Source organism: Podarcis pityusensis (assembly GCF_964106645.2).
Source record: "Podarcis pityusensis genome assembly, chromosome: 10".
Lineage (NCBI taxonomy): Eukaryota > Metazoa > Chordata > Lepidosauria > Squamata > Lacertidae > Podarcis > Podarcis pityusensis.
This window is the reverse complement of record NC_138035.1, coordinates 51,322,151-51,344,522: the sequence shown is the minus strand read 5'-3', so window position 1 is coordinate 51,344,522 and position 22,372 is coordinate 51,322,151. Positions and strand designations below refer to the sequence as shown.

Genomic DNA, 22,372 nt, shown 5'->3' with positions numbered 1-22,372 from the left:
AAAGGACACATTCTACTCATGTAAAACCACACTGATTCCTTGACCGTCTGCGATTAGGCCAAATCCAGACCCCGGGCCTTAGTTTGCCTACCCATGATCTAAACTCACCCACTGAATTTCAAGCAGACCTTACTTCTAAACAACTGGCATTCAGCATGAGATCTGAGGCTATGCATATGGTGGTAATCCGTCTGCAAGTAGAGGAATCCTATGTAAGGTCTCTGGGACATATAAGAAATTATATTCCAAGAACATTGGCTTTGCAATGAGAATGCCTTCGAGTAGGATGAAATTTAAAGGTTTAGGAAACATTTTCCTATATCCATTTAAGCAAAATGAAGGAGCCACCAAAGAAGGGAATAAGTAGGGGGAGGGTGGGCAGGGGGGACTTACAGTAAGTGCTGGGGAACTATGAAAGGCAACAAAAGTCAAAAAACAGACACACACTTTTATTATGTTATTCAGTTTTGGCAAAGGATGCATCAGTGAGCTTTTACATCTGGAAAAGTAATGATTCAAGTAATTTAATTATGCCCCCACCAATGCAAGCCTTACAGCTGTCAACAATTTAACTATACAGTAACCAAAATTAAAAATAAAAGAATACAGAGGGAGAGAAGTCACTTCAATTAGATGCAAGTTTTAGTTCCATTTGTTTGCAATAAACATTCCCTTGTTCACAAATGGAAGTTGCTAAATTTCAAAGTATTAATTGACTGTTGTTTAACTCGGTATTTGTTGTTGTTGTCATTTAGTCGTGTCCGACTCTTCGTGACCCCATGGACCAGAGCACGCCAGGCACTCCTGTCTTCCACTGCCTCCCACAGTTTGGTCAAACTCATGCTGGTAGCTTCGAGAACACTATCCAACCATCTTGTCCTCTGTCGTCCCCTTTTCCTTGTGCCCTCAATCTTTCCCAACATCAGGGTCTTTTCCAGGAAGTCTTTCTCTTCTCATGAGGTGGCCAAAGTATTGGAGCCTCAGCTTCACAATCTGTCCTTCCAGTGAGCACTTAGGGCTGATTTCCTTCAGAATGGATAGGTTTGATCTTCTTGCAGTCCATGGGACTCTCAAGAGTCTCCTCCAGCACCATAATTCAAAAGCATCAATTCTTCGGCAATCAGCCTTCTTTATGGTCCAGCTCTCACTTCCATACATCACTACTGGGAAAACCATAGCTTTTACTATACGGACCTTTGTTGGCAAGGTGATGTCTCTACTTTTTAAGATGCTGTCTAGGTTTGTCATTGCTTTTCTCCCAAGAAGCAGGTGTCTTTTAATTTTGTGACTGCTGTCACCATCTGCAGTGATCATGGAACCCAAGAAAGTAAAATCTCTCACTGCCTCCATTTCTTCCCCTTCTATTTGCCAGGAGGTGATGGGACCAGTGGCCATGATCTGCGTTTTTTTGTTGTTGAGCTTCAGACCATATTTTGCACTCTCCTCTTTCACCCTCGTTAAAAGGTTCTTTAATTCCTCCTCACTTTCTGCCATCATAAACATTTAGGATCAAGCTAAATCAATTACTGATTTCAGGACAGAACAGGAGATGAATGCTAGGACAACCCAAGGTCAGTATGTGAACCTTTGAGAAGAACAATGACATCTTATTTAATAAAAGAGGCAGATATGATGGGAAGGGGGATGGAATCTAGAACAGGTAGGCAGAGGAAGATGACATTCCAGGACTCTGCCCACAGCCATATTGTGCTGACTTCAAATTCCAGAAATGAAGGCACCGTTAAAACCAAGTTAAGCAGATTGAGCTGGTTTCCCTCATAGCTGGGTTCGGAAATACCCTTGGGCAGTGGCAGATGAAGTCATAGGCAATAATTTCCATCTGTATGTTACCAAGACACACCCTCCTGCCATGCATTCTGCTATAAACAGAAAATTGTTTTAATTTGGAGAAAAGCAAAAGGGGGGGCACTGAAAGTATTATCCTCTTTATTAGCTCATTACCTTCTTTCACCGAGAAAAACTGTGTTAAATAAGAAACGCTCCACGTTTGGAGCAAGAGGGAAGATAGCGGCAAGACTGTGCAGTAGGCACAGCTACCATGAACCAAGTTCAGCTCTCAAGGAGGAATCAGCTACAGGATGGGTGGGTCACGATTTGATGCCAACATGGCACGAGCTCCAAGTCTTGTGCGGTACACGCAATGTTGTTCTCTTCGTAAAAATGTGCTTGGGAGGCCAGCTCTACTTGAGAAGCTCACTCGCCCTTGTTGGTTCAGTAGGTGGTAAAACAGAGCTGTGAAACCCTGGACAGCCATTCATCTTGCAGGTAGCCATGGGAGTGTCTGAACCCATTCTTCTGGGCTCCCAGAAATCTTTCTGGGAAGGCATATGCCCACAGCTGAAAGACTGAATGCTATCTGTATAGGTGCTGATGCAATCATAAAGAAATAACAAACAAACAAATACAGTGGTACCTCGGGTTAAGTACTTAATTCGTTCCAGAGGTCCGTTCTTAACGTGAAACTGTTCTTAACCTAAAGCACCCCTTTAGCTAATGGGGCCTCCCGCTGCCGCCACGCAGCTGGAGCATGATTTCTGTTCTCATCCTGAAGCAAAGTTCTTAACCTGAGGTACTATTTCTGGGTTGGCGGAGTCTGTAACCTGAAGCATATGTAACCGGAAGCATATGTAACCCGAGGTACCACTGTACCAACAATACCAACAACATATTGTTTATACCCCACCCATCTGGCTGGGTTTCCCCAGCCACCCTGGGTGACTTCCAACAAAATATTAAAAATACAATAAAACATCAAACATTAAAAACTTCCCTAAACAGGGCTGCCTTCAGATGCCTTCTAAAAGTCAGATAGTTGTTTATTTCCTTGACATCTGATGGGATGGCATTCCAGAGGGCAGGCGCGTCTGTTTTGCAAGGATGTCCTACAGTTTCTGTTTGTAGAGTTGCTTGTTGTATTATGGATCTATTAAAGTTTTTAATAAAATTATTTCACACAGACAACCCACTTTGTCCAACTGGAGACTATATGCAGCAAGCGTTATTGCTGTCAACACATTTGGCACCAAGGAACGTGGGCTGAAATGCACCCTGTGCAATATATTTTGTTTTATCAAAAACTTTTAAGGAATCTGCTTTTGATTATTTCTTCACTGCATTTTCACATCCCTCACCTTTAAAACTATGCCATAATATTATTAGCACTGGGCATGGGAGAACAAGGGCTTTGATTATTATCCGTTCTGAAACTGCTTCCCTAAGGTACAAGAACCCTGAATTGAGCTTTTTAATTTTTAGAGTTTTCTTCCTAGTTCAAGTAGATAGGGAGAAAAAACACACATACCAGGAGTCATAATTATTGCTTCATGTTTTAAGAGTGCCATCTAGCGACTCCCTTTCCTCCCTTCCTTAAGGAAAACTTTGATAAAATTATACATGCGTTTTCTTCAGCCTCAAAAGCACCCCTTGACTTTATTTTTAAAAACCAAACAGTAACAGCCCTTTGCCAAAGATCTCACCAGTAGCCTTAGTCGCAATGGCAGTTAAGTAGCATAACTACTGGATAGTTGTGCAACCACGAGGACGGTAAAAAGAAACCCAACACACTTGTAACCGCTAATCTACAAAGCTTAAAATTAATTATCCCCTGCAATTAAGCAAAGCTCTCAAAGCAAAGAACATCATAGCCAGCTCTCACTATGACCTCATCTCAAGTGTTAAAATGGGGGAGGGAATTAAACTTGATCATCCAAGATTCGCAAAATTCCAAAACAGTCATTAGATGAGGCCTACACTCTCAGAAGAAAACTTATTTCTGGACCAAACCCTCAACCCCAATCCAGTGCTGCAGCGCACATGTGAGTGCATACGTATATTTGGTACAAAAAAAAAAAAAAAAAGATTGCCCCAGCATGGATCCAAATGTATTCTTGGAAGCTTGTAAGGAGCCTTCTTTAACCAGGTGTCCTCCAGATTTTTGAGACAACTCCCATCAGATCCAGCTAGCATAGCCTGTGGTCGGGGGTGATAGCAGATGTGAATCACAACATCTGGAGGGCCACAGTTTAGCCACACAAATGTGTCTCTGAGAAAGAAGCCCAAGTGCAGTGACTTGCAGAAATCATGGCATACAGATACTATGACACTCCCAGCCCTGAAGCCCTTCCATTATCAGTGTTTAGCTTGGGTGGGGGTGGGGAAACTGCTCTAGACAATTAACATTTGGGAAGGGCTCCTTTGAGTCAAGCCAACCAGATTTTTTGAGTCAATTCTTCAGATGTTTTGTTTGTTTAAATAAAAAGAAGTATTGTAACCAACTGTTCAAACGGCTCCAGTTCTTTGCTGTTCTGATTTTGAAAAACTTAGTTTCAACGGCAACAATAATACTTTTTTGGGGGGGGGGTGTGCGTGCCAATTTGTATGTTTGCCTAACAAAGGAGGCTGACTTATACAGAGTCACCAATGGGTCCAGCCAGTTTGGTCCACACCAGTGTTTCCCAGCCTTGAGTCTCCAGCTGCTTTTGGACTACAACTCCTATCATCCCTGGCTAGCAGGACCAGTGCTCAGGGATCATGGGAATCGTAGTCCAAAAGCAACTGGAACCACTGGCAGCAGGCCCAGAACATTTCAAACATCAGTCTGTGACAGGCCTATCTGGAGATGCCAGCGATTGGACCTAGGCCCTTCAGCATGCAAAGTAGATGCTCTACCAATGAGCTATGCTTACTTTTAAAACAGATTCTCATCCACACATGAGCAGTGCCAAATCACCAGCAAAACTGGCCCTGGCCCAATCACAAAGTGAGTGTCTTCCATCTGTTTTCTTGCTACATCTGGCTTTTCCCCATTACTGATCTCGATTGGGTTTTCACACTGATGATTAAATGTGGTTTTTAAACATAAAAACACTTCCCACAGATCATTCCATTTGTAAGGTTTCTTGGTTCAAGCTTGCTTGCTTTGGGGCAACCATCACTTTTGTGTTGGCTGGAAATTAAAATTGGATTCAGCGTTGTTATTATGCTTTTTCCTACAGTACTCTGATGCCACAGAGACAACAGGTCGCTAATTAATTTGTTAAGATCTGCATGCTTGCAAAAGGCATCAGTTTCATGTCAGGTAAAATGAATGTGGGAATGTACGGTAATCATCTTATTGGCAGGCTGTTCCCCTTTCAAGTTATTTACTTACACATCCTGTCCAAGAAGCAAAAGATCAAAGTAGTAGGCCACCTTTTTTACATTATGTGAATTTTTTTAAAAGGTCACCCCTGCGCAACAAGCCAGTTTTCTTTGTCAACAGGCATTTTCTTTCATATAAGCATCTCAAACAGATTTCTGCTAGCTACAGTTAAGAGCTTTAGCATGTTCTTACGCTCACTGGGTTATTCTCCCGACCCCCACTTCCCTCTGCACCGAACAACATCACTCTGTGTTTCCACTTCTATACATCCAGTTTGCCTAACAGATGCAATTTCTGCATAAATGCTCAGCATCAATGGCTACATTTTTGACTCGCAGCTGTCCATGGAGGTGCCGGCTGTGTAGCAGCTCCATCTGGTATGCAAGCTGAGACCCTACCTGCCCACGGACTGTCTCGCCAGAGTGGTGCATGCTCTGGTTATCTCCCACTTGAACTACTGCAATGTGCTCTACATGGGGCTACCTTTGAAGGTAACTCGGAAACTACAACTAACCCAGAATGCAGCAGCTAGACTGGTGACTGGGAGTGGCCAAGACCATATAACACTAGTCCTAAAGGATATTCACTGGCTCCTAATACGTTTCTGAGCACAATTCAAAGTGTTGGTGCTGACCTTTAAAGCCCTAAACGGCCTCGGCCCAGTATACCTGAAGAAGCGTCCGTACCCTCATCGTTCAGTCTGGACACTGAGGTCCAGCTCTGAGGGCCTTCTGGCAGTTCCCTCACTGCGAGAAGCGAAGTTACAGGGAACCAGGCAGAGGGCCTTCTCGGTAGTGGCACCCGCCCTGTGGAACGCCCTCCCATCAGATGTCAAGGAAATGAACAACTATCTGACTTTTAGAAGACATATTTTTAGAAGACATCTGAAGGCAGCCCCGTATTGGGAAATTTCTAATGTAAGCCACCCAGAGTGGATGGGAAAGCCCAGTCAGATGGGCAGGGTATGAATAATAAAAAAATAAAAATAAAAATAATACATTAGAGCATAGGGCAAATATATTTCCAGGAAATATCAGCTTTAAAAATGTTTAGAGTAAAGCCCCCTTCAGGAGCACAGAGGTGGTTATTTGGCACCCATGACACCCAAAACCCCATCTGTAGCATTATTATTAAAACAGTGCTGCATATTCAACAGTAGTTCTTAACTCATAAGTGCATAAGGAGATCCCTGCTAGACCAGGTCAAAGGCCTATCTAACTCAGCATCTTGTTCTCACAATGGACAACTAAATGCCTCTAGCAAGTCCCACAAAAAGGAACCAAAGGCAACACCATTCTCTCCACTTGCGATTCACAGCAACTGGTATCCAGAGACAATCTGCCACCCCAACAGTAGGAGAACCTAGTTTTATCCTCCAAAACATTTCAATCTTCTTAAATGTCAAAGATAACCAGAAACACAATTTCACAGGGTTCCAATGCCACGAAGAAAGCAAAACAAATGTGGAAGGGTGAAAGATTTAGGCAGAAGTTGTTACATCATTAGAGAGCGCGTATATATATTAACTCCCAACAGTTTCCTTTGTTGCAAGCACAGAGCAGAGGTGTTCCATTTAAAAATTAAGATAGGACAGTTATTCCCAACCTGATGCCCTCCAGATGTTTAAGGCTACATCTGGAGAGAGACACGTTGTGGAAGGCAAAAACCGGCTATTCCTGAGATTAACAGCATAATCTTATGACTGACCCAGGAGTCAGTCCTGCTAAATTCACTGGGCTTGCTCTCAAGTGTGCATATTCCGTTGCCAACACTGCTTGCTATAACGGTGTACAAAGGAACCAGGCAACAGAAACAGCTATGTATAGTGGCAAAAACACCAGGGAGAAGCAGTGTAACAGACCAAAATCACAGCGTTACACTGATTTCAGGGAGCATAGCAATTTTTAAACACAGCAAGACACTTCCTTATATTTGTCTTTTCAAATATGTATCTGCAAACAGAGGGCAATCCAAGGTTTTAACTTTAAAAAGTTAAACTGAAGCTTTTATGATCTTCCTTCACAGTGCGAGCCCAAAAAATGTGGCAGGCAGCATATGTGTGCAGAATATACTCTTCCCTTTGGAAAATGAACCCAGGGCTACTCCACAGCAAACTAGTAAGCTATTATAGTAAAACAAAAGGAAATTGTAAGAGGCAAACAAAGCTTTCATGTGCCTTTAGGAGTTCGGCTCTATCAATTAGGGTTTTTTCCCCCTCAAACTAGATTCTGTCAGCATTTTTACCTTTTAAAAAAATGAGCCACATGTAGAGATTGCTGTAAGTACTTCCTCATGAATAAACATTTCCAAGGGCAGCCTAACAGTGATGGGAGAGGACAAACCAAACACCAAGGCAAGTTTATGGTGGGATTGGTGCTCTTGCAAATACATGTCATTGCTGTCATTGAAATGCCAGCCCCGTTTTTGCCATATAATCCAAATTTACCCTTTCCATGGAAATCTGATGAGTTCATACAAAAATAAACCCTACTGCCAATGACCCATTTGCAATTATGCTAATGACTGATATACAGTATTAAACTTCAGCACAAGGCAAAGTTAGTTCCATTTTGCAAAGCTTGAAATTTCCCCTCACTAGCCTGGTTTGCATGATACAGTAAGCCAAACCTTGGCTTATCTAAAATGGGAGTAAAAAAAGACTGGGGGAAAGCAAAGTGGATCAGTTTCTCTCAGAGATGCTTCTGCGGTTCTGCTAAGCTATAGTTTATGGTGTCACATGAAGCAAGCCACTGCCTACAAACAACTTCTAGATCTATTTCTGAACCATGTGCTTTTTCTCAACACAATAAGTTTCAGAGTGTGAGAACACATTGCATTGGCAAAAACTGAGCTTTCTAGAGATCAAGCAGCAACAGGTCTAATCTCTTGGAACTGAACGAGTAAGGCTTTTATTTTTATTTTAAAAAACTACAAATAAGGGAAATAATAGTTTATAATATAGAATCAGAAAATATCAAGAAATAATTGCCTGGAATATGGTATGTAATTCAGTACTCACTCTCTCTCTGAATACCAGTATACCTGAAGGAGCATCTCCACCCCCATCATTCTGCCCGGACTCTGAGGTCCAGTGCAAAGGGCCTTCTGGCGGTTCCCTCACTGCAAGAAGCCAAGTTACAGGGAACCAGGCAGAGGGCCTTCTCGGTAGTGGCACCCGCCCTGTGGAATGCCCTCCCACCAGATGTCAAAGAGAAAAACAACTACCAGACTTTTAGAAGACATCTGAAGGCAGCCCTGTTTAGGGAAGCTTTTAATGTTTAATAGACTATTGTATTTGAATATTTTGTTGGAAGCCACCCAGAGTGGCTGGGGAAACCCACCCAGATGGGCAGGGTATAAATAATAAATTATTGATTGATTGATTGATTGATTATTATTATTATTATTATTATTTTGTTGAGAATCACAAGTGGAGAGGTTGCTGCTGCATTCAGATTTTGCTTGCAATCTTCCCATGGGCATCTGATTGGCCACTGTTAAGTACAGCGTAATCCAGTTTATTTCAAGTAACGGAGATAAATATTTCTATGTATCCTTTTTTTGTCCCAGATTCAGATTAGCCAATTGGGTGAAGTTATTTTTTGAACTGTTCAACTAAGAAAAAATTTCAGTTGGGAATCCTGTTTAGGGGTGGTTGTTTGTCAAACTCCACTAGCTAGCGGTGAAGAGCTTGCTCCTGATGAATAAGGGGACTGTTTGGGGGTGGGAAAACAAACTCAGACCTAGTGTGGATATTTTTTTACAGCATTGCTGTATAATCAGAGTCAGTGATTTGAGCACAGATGCCAATTAAGTACCTCCATATATTGCCAAGAAGTACACATGTACCAGTATCCAAGCAAGACTTGTAGCAATACTGAGGTTTTTATGTAGCTGTTCAGCAGACACTTCCCCGGGATTAACTATTCAGAGAGAGTCTGAAAAAAAGAAAAAAGAACAAGTTTTCCATTTATGGAAAAACTTGTGGCTAGAAAGGGCAGGCGGCGGACGGTATGGAGACAGCAAATTGAGACAGGTTTTTCCCCCCCTGGAAGATTAATTCTTCATCACCATTAGTTGAACTTCCTTTAAAGAGCCAAGCCTACAAACAAAATGACATTTTAAAAAGTTACAAAGTAGTACTCACATACTGTTAATGTAAAATCCCCAAACTGGAGCTTGAAAGTTCATGCAAACTATGAGCCCAGAATTTTCTAGATACAGTGTAAAGAGTTAGAATTGCATACGCAGCCAAGTCAATACAGTATAGACACTGAATACATAATTATATGGATACATTTGTAGTTTCAAGAGTGTGTGATTTGTAATGTAAATACAAAAATGTAACACTTTTAGGGCTTTTTAAATTTATTTTAAGGATACACCCAGTCTCATTGGTATAGCTCAGGGTTTCCCAAACTTGGGCTTCCTGCTGTTTTTGGACTCCAGTTCCCATCATCCCTGACCTCTGCTCCTGCTAGCGAGGGATGATGGGAGTTGTAGTCCAAAAAACAGAAGGAGACCAAAGACTGGGGAAACCCTGGTATAGCTGAACTATGAGAAACCCATCTCGTGGAGCTTATCTAGTAACCCCATGATGTGCAATGGTAAAGGAAAGCAGAAAATAATGAGTAAAAAAGAACATTGTTAGGCAAATAAACTGCTTTGTGTTGGCCTTGCTCCTGCATTAACTATTTTATGTGTGCATCATGGCAGTCTAATTCACATAGCCACCTCTCTCCAAGACTAAATGATCTTACTCCTTATCCATATCCCTGGGTTCTACATGTCTTACTTTGAGGCCAACTACTGTATCTTGAGTGTTAGCATTCATTGTCAATTTCTTAACTGGTTTTAAGGTAAGTCACTTTCAGTGACCTCTGTAAGAAAAGCAGCTAACAAATACTGTACAATGAATAATGGTTCTTTGTTTTTTCAACAACTTATGTCATAGCAGTTATCTGTCTTGAGTTATTCAAGGCCCAGCTTGGTAGTGACCAGTTAGCAGATTTCCACAAGTTGGAGGTCAACCATATTTCCAGTGGTGCAGGGCAGGAATGGAAACTTCTGTATACAACTCTTTGAGAGAGACAGATATTGGCACTCAAGCACTTCCTTATAAAGGCTTACAACACCTTGAGTTGGGTTGCAACATCTATGCTGCGGAAGTACAATTTGATCAAGGATCCCTTGTGTAGCTATCATTTGCAGGACTGTGGTTTAACAAGGAAAATCTTCCAAGCAAGCATAAAGAGGTAACCAAGAAGCTTCCTTCCACAAGCTTTGAGAGCCTGCACAGCTAACCATTTGTAGTCAGTGCATGCTGAAAAGTGGGGAGTTCAGCTCCCCACTATCACCGTTTACTGCAAGCACAAACTTAGCCCTCCAGATGTTTTGGGACTACAACTCCCATCATCCCTAGCTAACAGGACCAGGGGTCAGGGATGGTGGGAATTGTAGTCTCAAAACATCTGGAGGGCTGAGTTTGCCTATGCCTTGTTTACTGCAACATTATTAGCTGGGTCCAGATAAAGAAAGCATTTAAATTCAAGGGTTGGGATTTCAAAATGCCTCTGAAAAGTCCTAACTGCTCCTAGTTACATCAAGGAGCATCAGACGATAAGCACTGCTAATTCTAAAAGACTGACTCCACAATTTAGACAATCAGCTCTTACATTACTCATTACCAACTGAATCCATAAGGAGACCATAAATACAATAATGCCAAGAACAATTACAGTGCTGACAAAACCTCAGTCCCAAATGGTAACACAACATGTCAAAGGGATTCCAAATTAATGCAAGTCCACAGTGTAATAGAGTCCATTTTGTGTGTGTGTGTCTGTTAAATATATTATTACATTTTATTGTTATGGGGGGAGGAAGATTACAATGCTGGCTAAATCTAGAAAAGGTTATCTGTGCTTAGCCTCACTATTCATCAACAAGATGTGTCTTTAGCAGTATTTAGATGGCTTCAACCAAAAGCTCTGCTTCCATCTAAAGAGGGTGGAGGCGGAAAGACTGACCAAAAATGATCCAATGTTATAAACCACTGAAATGGCAGCACACCATGCATTTCAAGGGCATTACTTCCCCAAAAGAATTCTGGGAATTGTAGTTTTTACCCCCTCACAGAGCTACAATGCCTAACCTTAAAAAGGGAGAGGCTGGAAGTGTTTGGGAGAAGTCTTTCTCCTCCAGGAGTATGCCTGCCCATTTCCCCCCAGTTGTCAGTAGTGTGATCCAGGGATGTTGGCAGCAATTTCTATATTGTAGTTGTTAGAGCCAGCTTGGAGACATGATTGTATGGGAGTGCTTTCTCAACAACCTACCACAAAGCATTAGAACAGTGTGTCAATCAATGATATGGCAACATTATTTGATCTTCAACACTATTCGCCACCCCAATAAATCAGGAGCTCAGAACAAGCCTTTTGAATGCACAAGGGAAGCCTATTGAGATCTGGACTTCTTAGCCGTTAAGACTTTACTCTTCCGAGCAAAGCAGCTTCTGGTTTAACCTCTTTTGTAAATAAAGAATTTATTTCCAGCATAGGCGGCCAGTTGTCTTGTTCTTTCAAGCACACTGGGCAGTGAGCAAGGACGTTTTGTTGGCTTTTAGCCCACCAAGCTGTCTAGACTTACAGAACGAGCACAAAGGAATTTATAGGATTACATTTTACTAAAACAAACAAATGTACAATATTATATTATTCCTTTCTTCCACACGCACAAGAAACAAAGATCTAAATCACTTCAGTGATCAGCCATAAATGAAAACTATATTTATCACTTCAGAGCCTCTCTTTGTGCCTTGAACACAGGCAGAAAGATCTCACAATGAAGTTCTCCATAAGATAATCATGATAAACAAAAGGAACAGAAAGCCTTCCAAAATTCTTACGTTTTATTACACAATCCACACATTTCAGGAAACATCTGCGAAAACACAAGACAGGGTTTCATGCCAAACTTAATTCCATTTAGAAATGAGTATGTATATTATAAGTCGACACAGACACATTAATTATTTCTTTGAGGGCATGTAATATAAGCAAGAGGAGGACCCATTCGGATGTGTGTGGGCTACTTTGGTTGTTTTTTTAAAAAACAATTGTTTCCCTGTGGTCCACCAAGTGTTTCAAATTTTACAAAGCAAGAGATCCCAAGTATCTACTCTTAACAGGCAAGGCATAACTAATCAGCGTTAAGGGATCCCAGGCATGCACTCTTGCTTCTGAGCATAATAAGTATCTTGCCTCTTAAGAGGCTCCACTTAATCCAACACTCCTTACAGAAATCTTAGGAACCAGCAGGTACTAACTAGGCTTACCATCAGAACATCAGTGGACCATAATCAATCTTACGAATGTCCCGATTTAAACAAAACGAAAATGTTCTAGACATGCAGGTCATCGAAACCACCAATAAGCCATACTAAGCATTTTTGTCTGAAACAAAGAGAAGCTAAGCTCTCGAACAGATGAAGGGCTGGCATTGGCTAGAGCTAACTAGATTGGCTGGATACTTCTGCTGCAGATCACAGGTGCTGAGCAAGGGCCTGTCTCTCGTTTCTATTCTTGGACTTCAGATATTTATCCTCCAAAGCCCATCAAAGTCTCAGAAGGCAAGAAGCTTGGCTTGTTGGAAGGATTGGCCGCTATTCCAGTTAGCACTGCAATCCAGCACATACTTAACTTTCCAGAAGACTCACTGAACCTATGAGGTCTGCTATCTTAGCATAACTACAGATCTGGTTAAAAAGTCCATGGCAATAGGAATAGAAGGCCAGGGCAAACACCAAACTCTAGAGTCTACATGCCTGCCATGCTATGTTTCCACACTTTTGTCTCTTCCTTCCATCCCTAGAGTTATACCCATTATCAACTATAGTTCTTCGGGGCACAGGTAATTAAATAGAATATAAAAGATACATCAAAACTAACAGAGTTAAAATTACAATTCAGTACTACAAGACAATAATTAAACTTTCATTCTGAAAAGGTTCTGCTAAATTAAAAAGTCTTAATTATGCATCTAAATGAGCTGTGTTGCCCCTCTTTTCCAGTAGTTATGAACTCCACATTGAAGAGGCCACTGAAAGTACTACTGGTGGAATCAAGGTGAATTGTCTAGGTGCAGAGGCTGTTAGCAGGTGGAACAGGAGCCTTAACAGTTTCTCAATTGAGATGTAATGCCAAACCATGGTTTGCAAACACATCTCAACTTACAGTACCCAGTTCTGCTTTGTTGATAGATCACAACCATGGTCTGCTGTAAATCAGACTTCACATCAAGCTTCCTTAACCATGGCTTGGCATGCTGCCTAAATTCAGTATGAGAATGACACTGCAGTTTTGCAGCAGTCAATGAATACCTTCCAGAACTTTTATTTACACACAAACCTCACTTATCTCATATGGGTATATCCCAGTCTCTTGTTTAGGAAAAAAAAGCATCAAATACTTTAGACTAATATAACTTTTAAGTCCTATCCTCTGCTTGAAAAATCACTTTTACAGCAGGTGTTTAAAGACATGGGTTTCCCTCTATTACCGGTAGATCTGTCCTTAGTTTCAACAAGTCTTACAGCAAATGGGCATCGTGGGGCCATTTTCTGTAAGATTTAAAAAGCAATGGGTGATATCTAACACTATGTCAGATTCATTAATGGACCCACAGAAAGCAATGGGCTTTATGTTGGATGTTGCCCATTGGAGCTATTGGGAAAGTTGCTTACCAAAAAAAGAAGGAAGTAACAGGAAACCAAGAATCCTAATTCAAATTAAATACAATCACAATTGCATTCTCTGAAGGTTGTTAGAGAAGCTATCTTTTTTAAAATACACAGCTGCTTCAGGCTGCCAATATTGTGCATAATTGGCAGTAGTTCAAAACAAGAGTTGTTACTGAAGGCAAAGACCACAACTGTAAAGTGAGAGATCTGCAGCTCATGTTCTTTCTTTTTCTTTTTCTTTTTCTAAGGCACAGCTGAATGCAATGTAAGCATGCTAATGTCTTCATAGATTTGCTTGCATTCCTGGGCATATCCCAGACATTCTGGCTTACAGACCAAGAGAAGGGCAGTAAAGTGAGGTAGAACAGAGCAGAGCAGCTCAAAAAGCTTCCATACCTTTGATGGCAAGATTTAATGCATGTATTTCAAGCAGACATAGCCAACTGACAGGTAATGGACTTCATCTTGCCTCTGGCCTGACCTGCATTAAGTTAGAAGCCTGCACCAGAAGACATTCCATCTAACATCAGAAGAAAGATCATTCCAGAAGCTTCTGAAAGTCTTCAAATTAGGTGTTGGGAGAGTCATTACCAGCTTAGAAGAAAAGCACAGGTATTTCATGTGTGGGGTTTTTTTGTCTGGGCAGGGAATACAGTTGTACCTTAGATCCCAAACGCCTTGGCACTTGGACGTTTTGGCTCCCGAATATCAAAAACCCAGGAGTGAGTGTTCCTGTTTGTGAACGTTCTTTGGAACTCGAATGTCTAACGGGGCTTCCCATTGGCCGCAGGAACTTCCTGCAGCCAATCAGAAGCTATGCCTTGGTTTCTGAACGTTTGGAAGTCGAACGGACTTCCAGAACAGATTCCGTTCAATTTCCAAGGTATGACTGTAATCTGCAAGTGCCATCCCAGAATAAGAAGTGGCAAGGAAACCTGTGGGGCATCTCCTTTTATTTTGACAAAGTAACCTGCCAACAGTGGCATTGTCAACTGTTCACAGTGCTTTATATGGATTATCCAATTTACAACAACCCTGCAAAGTAAGTAAAAATAGTATTATTTCTATACTGCCAATACGAGACTGAGGGTACCTTCTCAAAGGCCATCTAGTGAGTATATGGCAGAGGCAAAATCCAAACCAGGGATTTCCTTATTTGCAGCTAAGTCTCTTAACCACTACAGCACATAAACTCTTCACTGCTGCTTGCAGTGTCAGCATGGAGAGGGGCTTCTGGGTAGATAACTCCAGCCTCTAAACAGCTTGGTCAGCAAAAGAGAAGTGTTCTAAGAAAATAATTTTTAAGAACCAGCAAAGTTGTTGGGAAATATCCTGCAGGTTAACTTTATGGTATTATCGTGCCTTTGGTCATCAGTAATTCAAATTATGGCCACAATCCAACAGAGTTAGTTGCACTTGAGCCAGACATTTAAATGTGTTCAAGTACATTTAAGTCTGTGAGGACTTGTAGTCAATGTTGCATCTCCCCAAAAAAGCGAGAAGGGGGAAAGTGCGAAGAGAAAGTGGTAAATGACAGCACCTTTGTAGCATTTTATTATTATTATTAAAGACAGCTTTAAGTGTTTGAATGGGCTGATGTATCTTAATTACTGTGCATATTGTGGGAAATCTGTCTGCAGATAAAAAAAAGCTGTAATGAATACACACTGCATGGTCATGCCATGTTCCTGGAGTCTTCCTAAGATAATTAATTCAGTTAGAACAAAGTCTAAACATGAATATAATAGAAAAACAAAGTTAAGAGTTATTACAGGGCCCTTGAGAAATTTATCTCAAGAACTGGAAATACCCTTTGACAATGGACCAAGAATGAAGGAAACCGCATCTGGAAAGACTGTCATTTTGGCAAGGAGGAAAATGATCTGATTAGTCTGAGTACTGCTGCCAGAAATGTCATGACATCAGTGTGCTATAAGTTGTAAAACATGTTGCTTCTCACCATTCTTCAGCTTGATGAAGAAAAGAAACTCCCTCCCTCCAGTTCCTGTTATGGCAAACCCATACGCAAGTGGGGGAAGGTAACTCACCTGTATACCTAGAAGACTGATGCCCCAAACAGGTAACTTCAGGTTACCTTTTCCATTAAACCGAACAATTAAAGCTGGCAGAGTTAACAAACTTGGCCTTATATAAAAGCCTTACACAAATTGTTTCACATGGTTAAATTCTGTTCAGATTTAGAGAACGCATATCCAACAGCTATCCCACAATATTTGCTACTGAAAGTTTGTTTGGAAACAATGACAAATTATACATGAACGAGCCTCTAGGGTCCATTGTCAAAGCAACTGCTAACATTAGCCTTATTGTTCAAAACTTAATCTTAAAATGATGCCACAAGTACATCTCATAACCCTAGTGCCTTAATAGTGTTGTAGTGTCACAGAACATCTGTGAATATTCCAACTTCTGAGAAGGAAGAGGTAATAATCACTGTGAGGGGAATGATAAGTCGGTCTGGCTAAGATAAAAAGTAAACAAAGACGGTAGATAGCAAAGACAATAAAAGGTGAGAAAAGGGCAAGCACACACACATATACCCTGATATGTTATCTAGAAATTGGAATGGCTGTATGTCACTAGCGTTAAGGGGCCCTGAAAATGTGATGTGAAGCAACTAGCCAAGTATTTGGTTGCATTCAGACAAGCACAGTTCTGCTTATTAAACTGAGACATGGACAAGCCTTTCCACTACACATGTGTTTAAACTAGGAAACCTCTGACCATAGCTATGGTCAACTGCTTCAGAGTAACACTGAAATCTAAACCACAGTCTACAGCTGGTTTAGGAATCTGGATGGTTCCAAACCTGGTAGGCAAAGTTACTTGGTTCAGACAAAATGGAGGGCAGGCAAAAGGCTCATTCATATCAAGGCACAATAAGACCAAAAATTAATAACAATAATCACAAGCTACAGTTTAGTTTTAGGGTTACAATCATTTTGGTCAAATGGTGAGACTAGATATGCTCACCAAAACACAGAACATTCCTTATACCAAGTCAGACCACTGGTTCTTCTAGCTCAGTATTGCCTACAATGAATGGTAGCAGCTCTCTGTGGCAGGTAGGCTTGGGAAATCTTTGGCCCTCTAGATCTTGCTAAACTACAACTCCCATCATACCTAGCCATTGGCTATGCTTACTAGGGCTGATGGAAGTTGTAGTTCAGTAACTTATGGAGGGTTAAAGGTCCCCCACTTCTCTAAGATTGCAGACAACCTAACCAGAAAAAGCTATATACTGCCTTTTGCATCCAAAGTTTACCTACTTTTCCCTTGCCACAGCCATTAGTCAGGTACAAATTGTTATGTTTGTTCACAGGCATAATGTGAAATAGCAAACCCAACTTCTGGCTGGGGAGCAGCATGGTCGAATGAACTAGAGAAGCCACCACTACACCCAAAGCTCTGCTGCTCACACTGGTCAAGGCAGAGGATAGTAGGTATTCCCCTCCATTTTGGAGTGGCTATGCCAGAACTGAGCCCATCACCAGTAGCTAGACTGACTTAGGATTCAGGAGATCCTTGGCTGGTTCAGCTCTACCTCTTCCCCAAGAACACCTCATTTCAGGGGTTTGAGCTGGCATTAGTTCTGCCTGCCCATACTTTCAGTGGGCACAGTGGGGCTTTTCGCTGTGGCAGAGGCCCTCAAGCAGCAGGGATGTCTCCACAACATCCAAAGCCCCTCCAGGATGTCAGGTTGGGGTTTGAATTTCTCTGTTGCTGACTCCCATACCACTATTGGAAAATGTTGACCCTACTGCAGAGGGTGGCAGGTCTACGTGTGGCATAGGCCTTTGAGTCACTTTCAGTACCTTAGTTTTCTACTGAAGGCAGAGTATGTGTTAGCCCAATTCCTTTTTTTATTTATTTTTCATGTGAAGCTGCTGATGCAAATGAAGTCATTCCTACTGCATATGGCAGGGGTAGCAAACATGGTGCCCTACAGATGTTGTGGGATGACAACTTCCATCACCCTTTGCCATTGGCCATGCAGGTTGTGGCTGATGGGAGTTGGAATCCCACAACACATGGAAGACACCCTGTTGGTTACCCATGACATTTGGTGACTGTTGCTCAGTCAAGCACATGTGTACAGCAATGAGCTGAGGTTCATGCACAATTACCACAAGGCCCTCTTTCCCCCAGAGTTAAAACTCCCCAGAGTCCCCATGCCAGTTATGAGCAAATAAGAGATTCCAATGTACTTAAGACACACTAAACCCATGGATTTTCTCAGACGATAGGGGGAGACAGACCAAACAGTTAACAACCAAGGGAGAAGCATTTGTTTCGCCAAAGTACGCCTCAGTTATCCAACCAGCAAGAAACAAAATATTTCAACATCTCTGACAAGTATAATGTTCTCGATTAAACATTTTATTATCAATAGTCTCTAATAACATTTTCTACTCACGTGGATGTAACAATTCTACATCCTATTTTTCCATAGTGGCAAACTTTGTCATTTAAACAAGAAAATTCTGGGATTACTTTCATTTCTGTGCAAAAATCTTCACATACTGCATGATTTTAAAATCTCATCTTCACCTAATTCTCAATTTATCACTGAATTAAAGCATTTTGGGGTTCCATTTAGCTTTTCTTTTTTAAAGTCCTAAATAGAAACAGTGTGGATTAAAGAAAAAAAACCTTTAAAATACAATTACCTTTTCAGTTATACTACAGGATATTAGGGAAATCCAGACTCCCCTGTTGCTTTTAGCCACATCTGACTTCAATCTTAATAGCTCAGCTATTAACCCTGTAAGGTTTCCTCCACCACCCAGCTGATGTTAAAGTTTGCCTAGGTAACTAAGGCTGACCCAACTACAATATCTGTGAATACAAAGAGAAAATAGCCATGTAGCTCCCAAATTAAAAAATCTACAACTTGCATTGTGATCCTAAGCAAAGTTAACTTGGAAGTTTATGTCTTACAGAGTTCGATGGGACTCATTCCCAACTAAAGACGCCTAGGATTACAGCTTTAGGCTTACACAGTCATGAGGCCCCCTTTAGTGCAGTGGAACTTTTTCCAAGTAAACATTCACAGGATCAAACTGTAATTGTTTTTAACTTTCTACCAGCTTTTGCTAGGAAAAAAAACAGGGGTGAAAAATCCATGTCTGTTGCTGGAGTATTTACTTTTAAAACTTAAGCATCAATAAAGACTAAACAATTCCTTCAGCGAGCAACTGAAAACAGAACCTTCTACATGAACTGAAATACTTGGGAAATGGCAGAGCCAAATGAATCTTAAAAACCTAGATTCCGCTAAATTTGCTGCAGGCAAAGTGGGTGGGGAAACAGCTAGCTAAAGGTCAGTGTTCTCAATCACACCTCAAGCTATAGAAAAAGGCATGATAGCCATTTATTTTTGTCACCTTTTTGTTTTAGTATGTGGGAAATACACAGGGCGAGCCTTTAAATCTTCTGCATCAAGATTGCGCTGGGAGTTGTAAAATCTTCCCCACTGTGCTTCAAGCTTCCCAGTTGATGGCATTTAAAAACACTAAAGCTAGTACAAAAAAGAGCTTTATTTTGTTTTCCTTAACCCCCAGCTGTGGGAACAGTGACAGATTTCTGAGCTAGGCCCAAACATAGCCACATATACACCTTAAGCTGAGTGCCCCCCCCCCAGCCAAGTCAGCCAAAATAAATGGTTACTGCTTTAAGTTTTAGATTTCCAAGCTAAGGCTCAATGTTGTCTGGAAAGGGGAGGGGAGATTAATGTTCGTTGCACTTTCTAAGTGAAGTAGCGAAGGCTAACGCTGTACCTTAAAAACTGAATTTTAGATGGTTTTCACCTTCAAGAGTTAAAAATGTTCCTCCCATCCCTTTACAACTTTAAAGAACCAAGACCCAGACATATTGTTAGGGATCGCCAAACGAACTCCCGCGGGGCTGCCCTGTATATACAAAATAATAGGAGGGAGTTGAAACATTGACACTTGACTGAGGATAATGGAGAAAGCAAAGCCTTGCTTGTATTGGGGGGGGGGGGGGAGCCAGTTGTCACCCAAGTGACAGACAACAGCTGAGCTCACACATCTGGAGCCTGATTCAGGCAGACTCCCTGAAACTCACACCCATCTATAGCCATGGCCCGCTGCTAGAAAGACAGATGGGAGCTTTCCTTGCATGGACTGTATAAATAAATATATAAAGTGGCAGATATTCCGTAGCAACTGCCACACTGGCTGCGTGCTCTTTAAACGCATCCTTTTGATCGCAGCAAAACAGCTTATTGCTATGGGCATAAGAGATAAATATAGCTTCTTTTTTTTAAATAAAAAAGTGCAAAGAGATTTAATTACACACATACCCTGACCTTGATATAATAAATAGTTTCACTAGTTCCTAATGCTATGTTCCATTCCTGATACTTATATTTCTTCGTGGTGGTTGGGGGGGGGCATGAAGACGGCATAGCCATGCAAAGTTAAAAATTAAAAGCTGCTTTAGAAAGTTACAGCAAAAAGTTGCACCAACCCCATTCTGGACACGATTCTTCTGCAAGCAAAACCCTCCAAATTCTGGGTTTGCACACCCACACACCAATGCATGCATACTGTAGCCCTTTCTTCTTGCAGATCCAAGTCTATGGGTGCTTACTCAAAAGTAGGCTCCACCGAGTTCAAAGGGGCTTACTCCCTGCAAAAGTGGACTGTCTGCGGCGTTAGGGGGTTCAACCCTAAAGCACTCACCTTTTTCCAAAGATAAGCAACGGCGGGTTTAACTGAATACTGTATCCCTTACACCGAGAAAGGAGAGCACTCTCTCGCTATTCTACCCCAATGAGAGTTAACTAGTACTCCGTTTCTCGGTTCCGTAATTCACCTTGACCAGCCCGAATCAAAATGCACGTATATAAAAGAGGCGAAGTAACATTCCACGCAAGACGCAGTCCACAGTGGGGTTTACCCCACCTCTCTTCTCCCCCAAACTTAAACTATATACAACATTAACGTCTCACATCGAAGATAACCGATCTGTAGAAAGGACTTTATGATCTGAAAACAGAGACGATGGCACTTTTGTCACCCAAGAAAATCTTCAATTAAAACATTTTTTAAACAAACAGTGGGATTTACTCTTAAGTAAATTGGGGGGGGGGGGGTTAAAGTCACTCAGCCTAAAACTTACCACTGAGAAATCTGAAAAGATGATGATCACTGGTAGAAGTTAAGGGTCTGTGGAGGGGGCGGGTTGCTTGTTTTAGCTACATTTCCTATTCCAGTAACCAGTTTCTGGGGACTTTTCTTGGAGAGTGGCAGGAGATGCTAAGAGAGCGGGGGGGGGGGGCGATCCTGCGACCTCCTTTGAGGGATTCTGCATAAAGTGCCCCACACCACAGAAAGCAATTCCGTTTTTTTCCCCCTCTCTCTGTCTCTGCTGCAGCACAGACTCACCCTCGACGAGAAGGACTCCGGCCACGAAGCTGCCCCGGTGCCCTCGTCGGACGGCGATCCCCACATTGGAGGCAGCAGCAGCGCCTGCCTGGTTCCTCGCTCGGCGGCTCTACCCCTCGCGGGAAATCAGCGCACGCCGAAGCCGCGCATGTCGAGCGGAAACGCGGCGGCGGCGAAGAAGAAGGAGGGCGCCTCCGGGGACGGCGAGCGAGCGAGCCTCCGCGCCAACAGAGAGCGAGCAGCGACCCCCTCGGCGGCCGACCCTCTTCCCCTACTGGAACTCCGGCGCCCGGCACCCGCTTGCCATGAGGAAAGCCTTCCCCGCAGCCCATTGGCTGCAACTGCCCGCGCTAGCCAATCGCCGAAGGGCCTCGTCCCGTCGGCACTCCGGAAAACCCGGTTGGGTGGATCGCGTCAGTGGAGACGGGAGGGCTGCGCACGCGACGCTTCCCCTTGGTGTCGCAGGGAAAGGTTTTGGGGGTAGGCGCTGCCCGTCCCCCAAAACAGGAGAGGGGTGGGGGGAAGCGGGGAGGAAGAGAAGGAGGAGGGGCCCTGCAAGACTGCTGCGAACCGCTATAAAAGGACAACTTCCCATAGAAGCATGGAAGGGAACCTGCCGGGTCATCTAGTCCACCCTCATTCAATGCAAGAATAACAACAACAACAACATTTTTTTATTTATACCCCACCCTCCCCAGCCAAGACCGGGCTCAGGGCGGCTAACAAATTCAGGAACGTCCCGTAATAGGAATCGAACCTGCATCCTTTGGCGTTATTAGCACCACGCTCTAACCAACTGTGTCGTTTGGTGATTAGCGTTTTGCTCTACATTTGAAGTTCGCCCAGGCATGGCAAAAGTTTTAAAGCGCTTCCCTTGATGGATATGCGTCTAGGAAAGGGGCGGAAGAGCTGGCGTCGCCAATTTCCTCCGGTGAAATTGACAATTAGCTTCCCCCACCCCACACACCACTGCTACTAATCTTGGGAGAGGGAGGCAGTTGGTCGCTCCGTTCGGTTTCTATATTTGCCCCAGGC

The 22,372-nt window shown here is 42.5% G+C and overlaps 1 protein-coding gene across 1 annotated transcript in view; it reads right to left on the bottom strand.

Moving 5' to 3' along the window:
- Nucleotides 1-21,608, bottom strand: part of PRICKLE1 (prickle planar cell polarity protein 1) — a 67,321-nt gene extending 45,713 nt beyond the window's left edge. The window contains exon 1 of the mRNA XM_081022333.1: nucleotides 21,338-21,608. The gene's annotated coding sequence lies outside the window, so the exon portion shown is untranslated. The remainder of the gene's footprint in view (nucleotides 1-21,337) is intronic.
- Nucleotides 21,609-22,372: the final 764 nt, after the last annotated feature.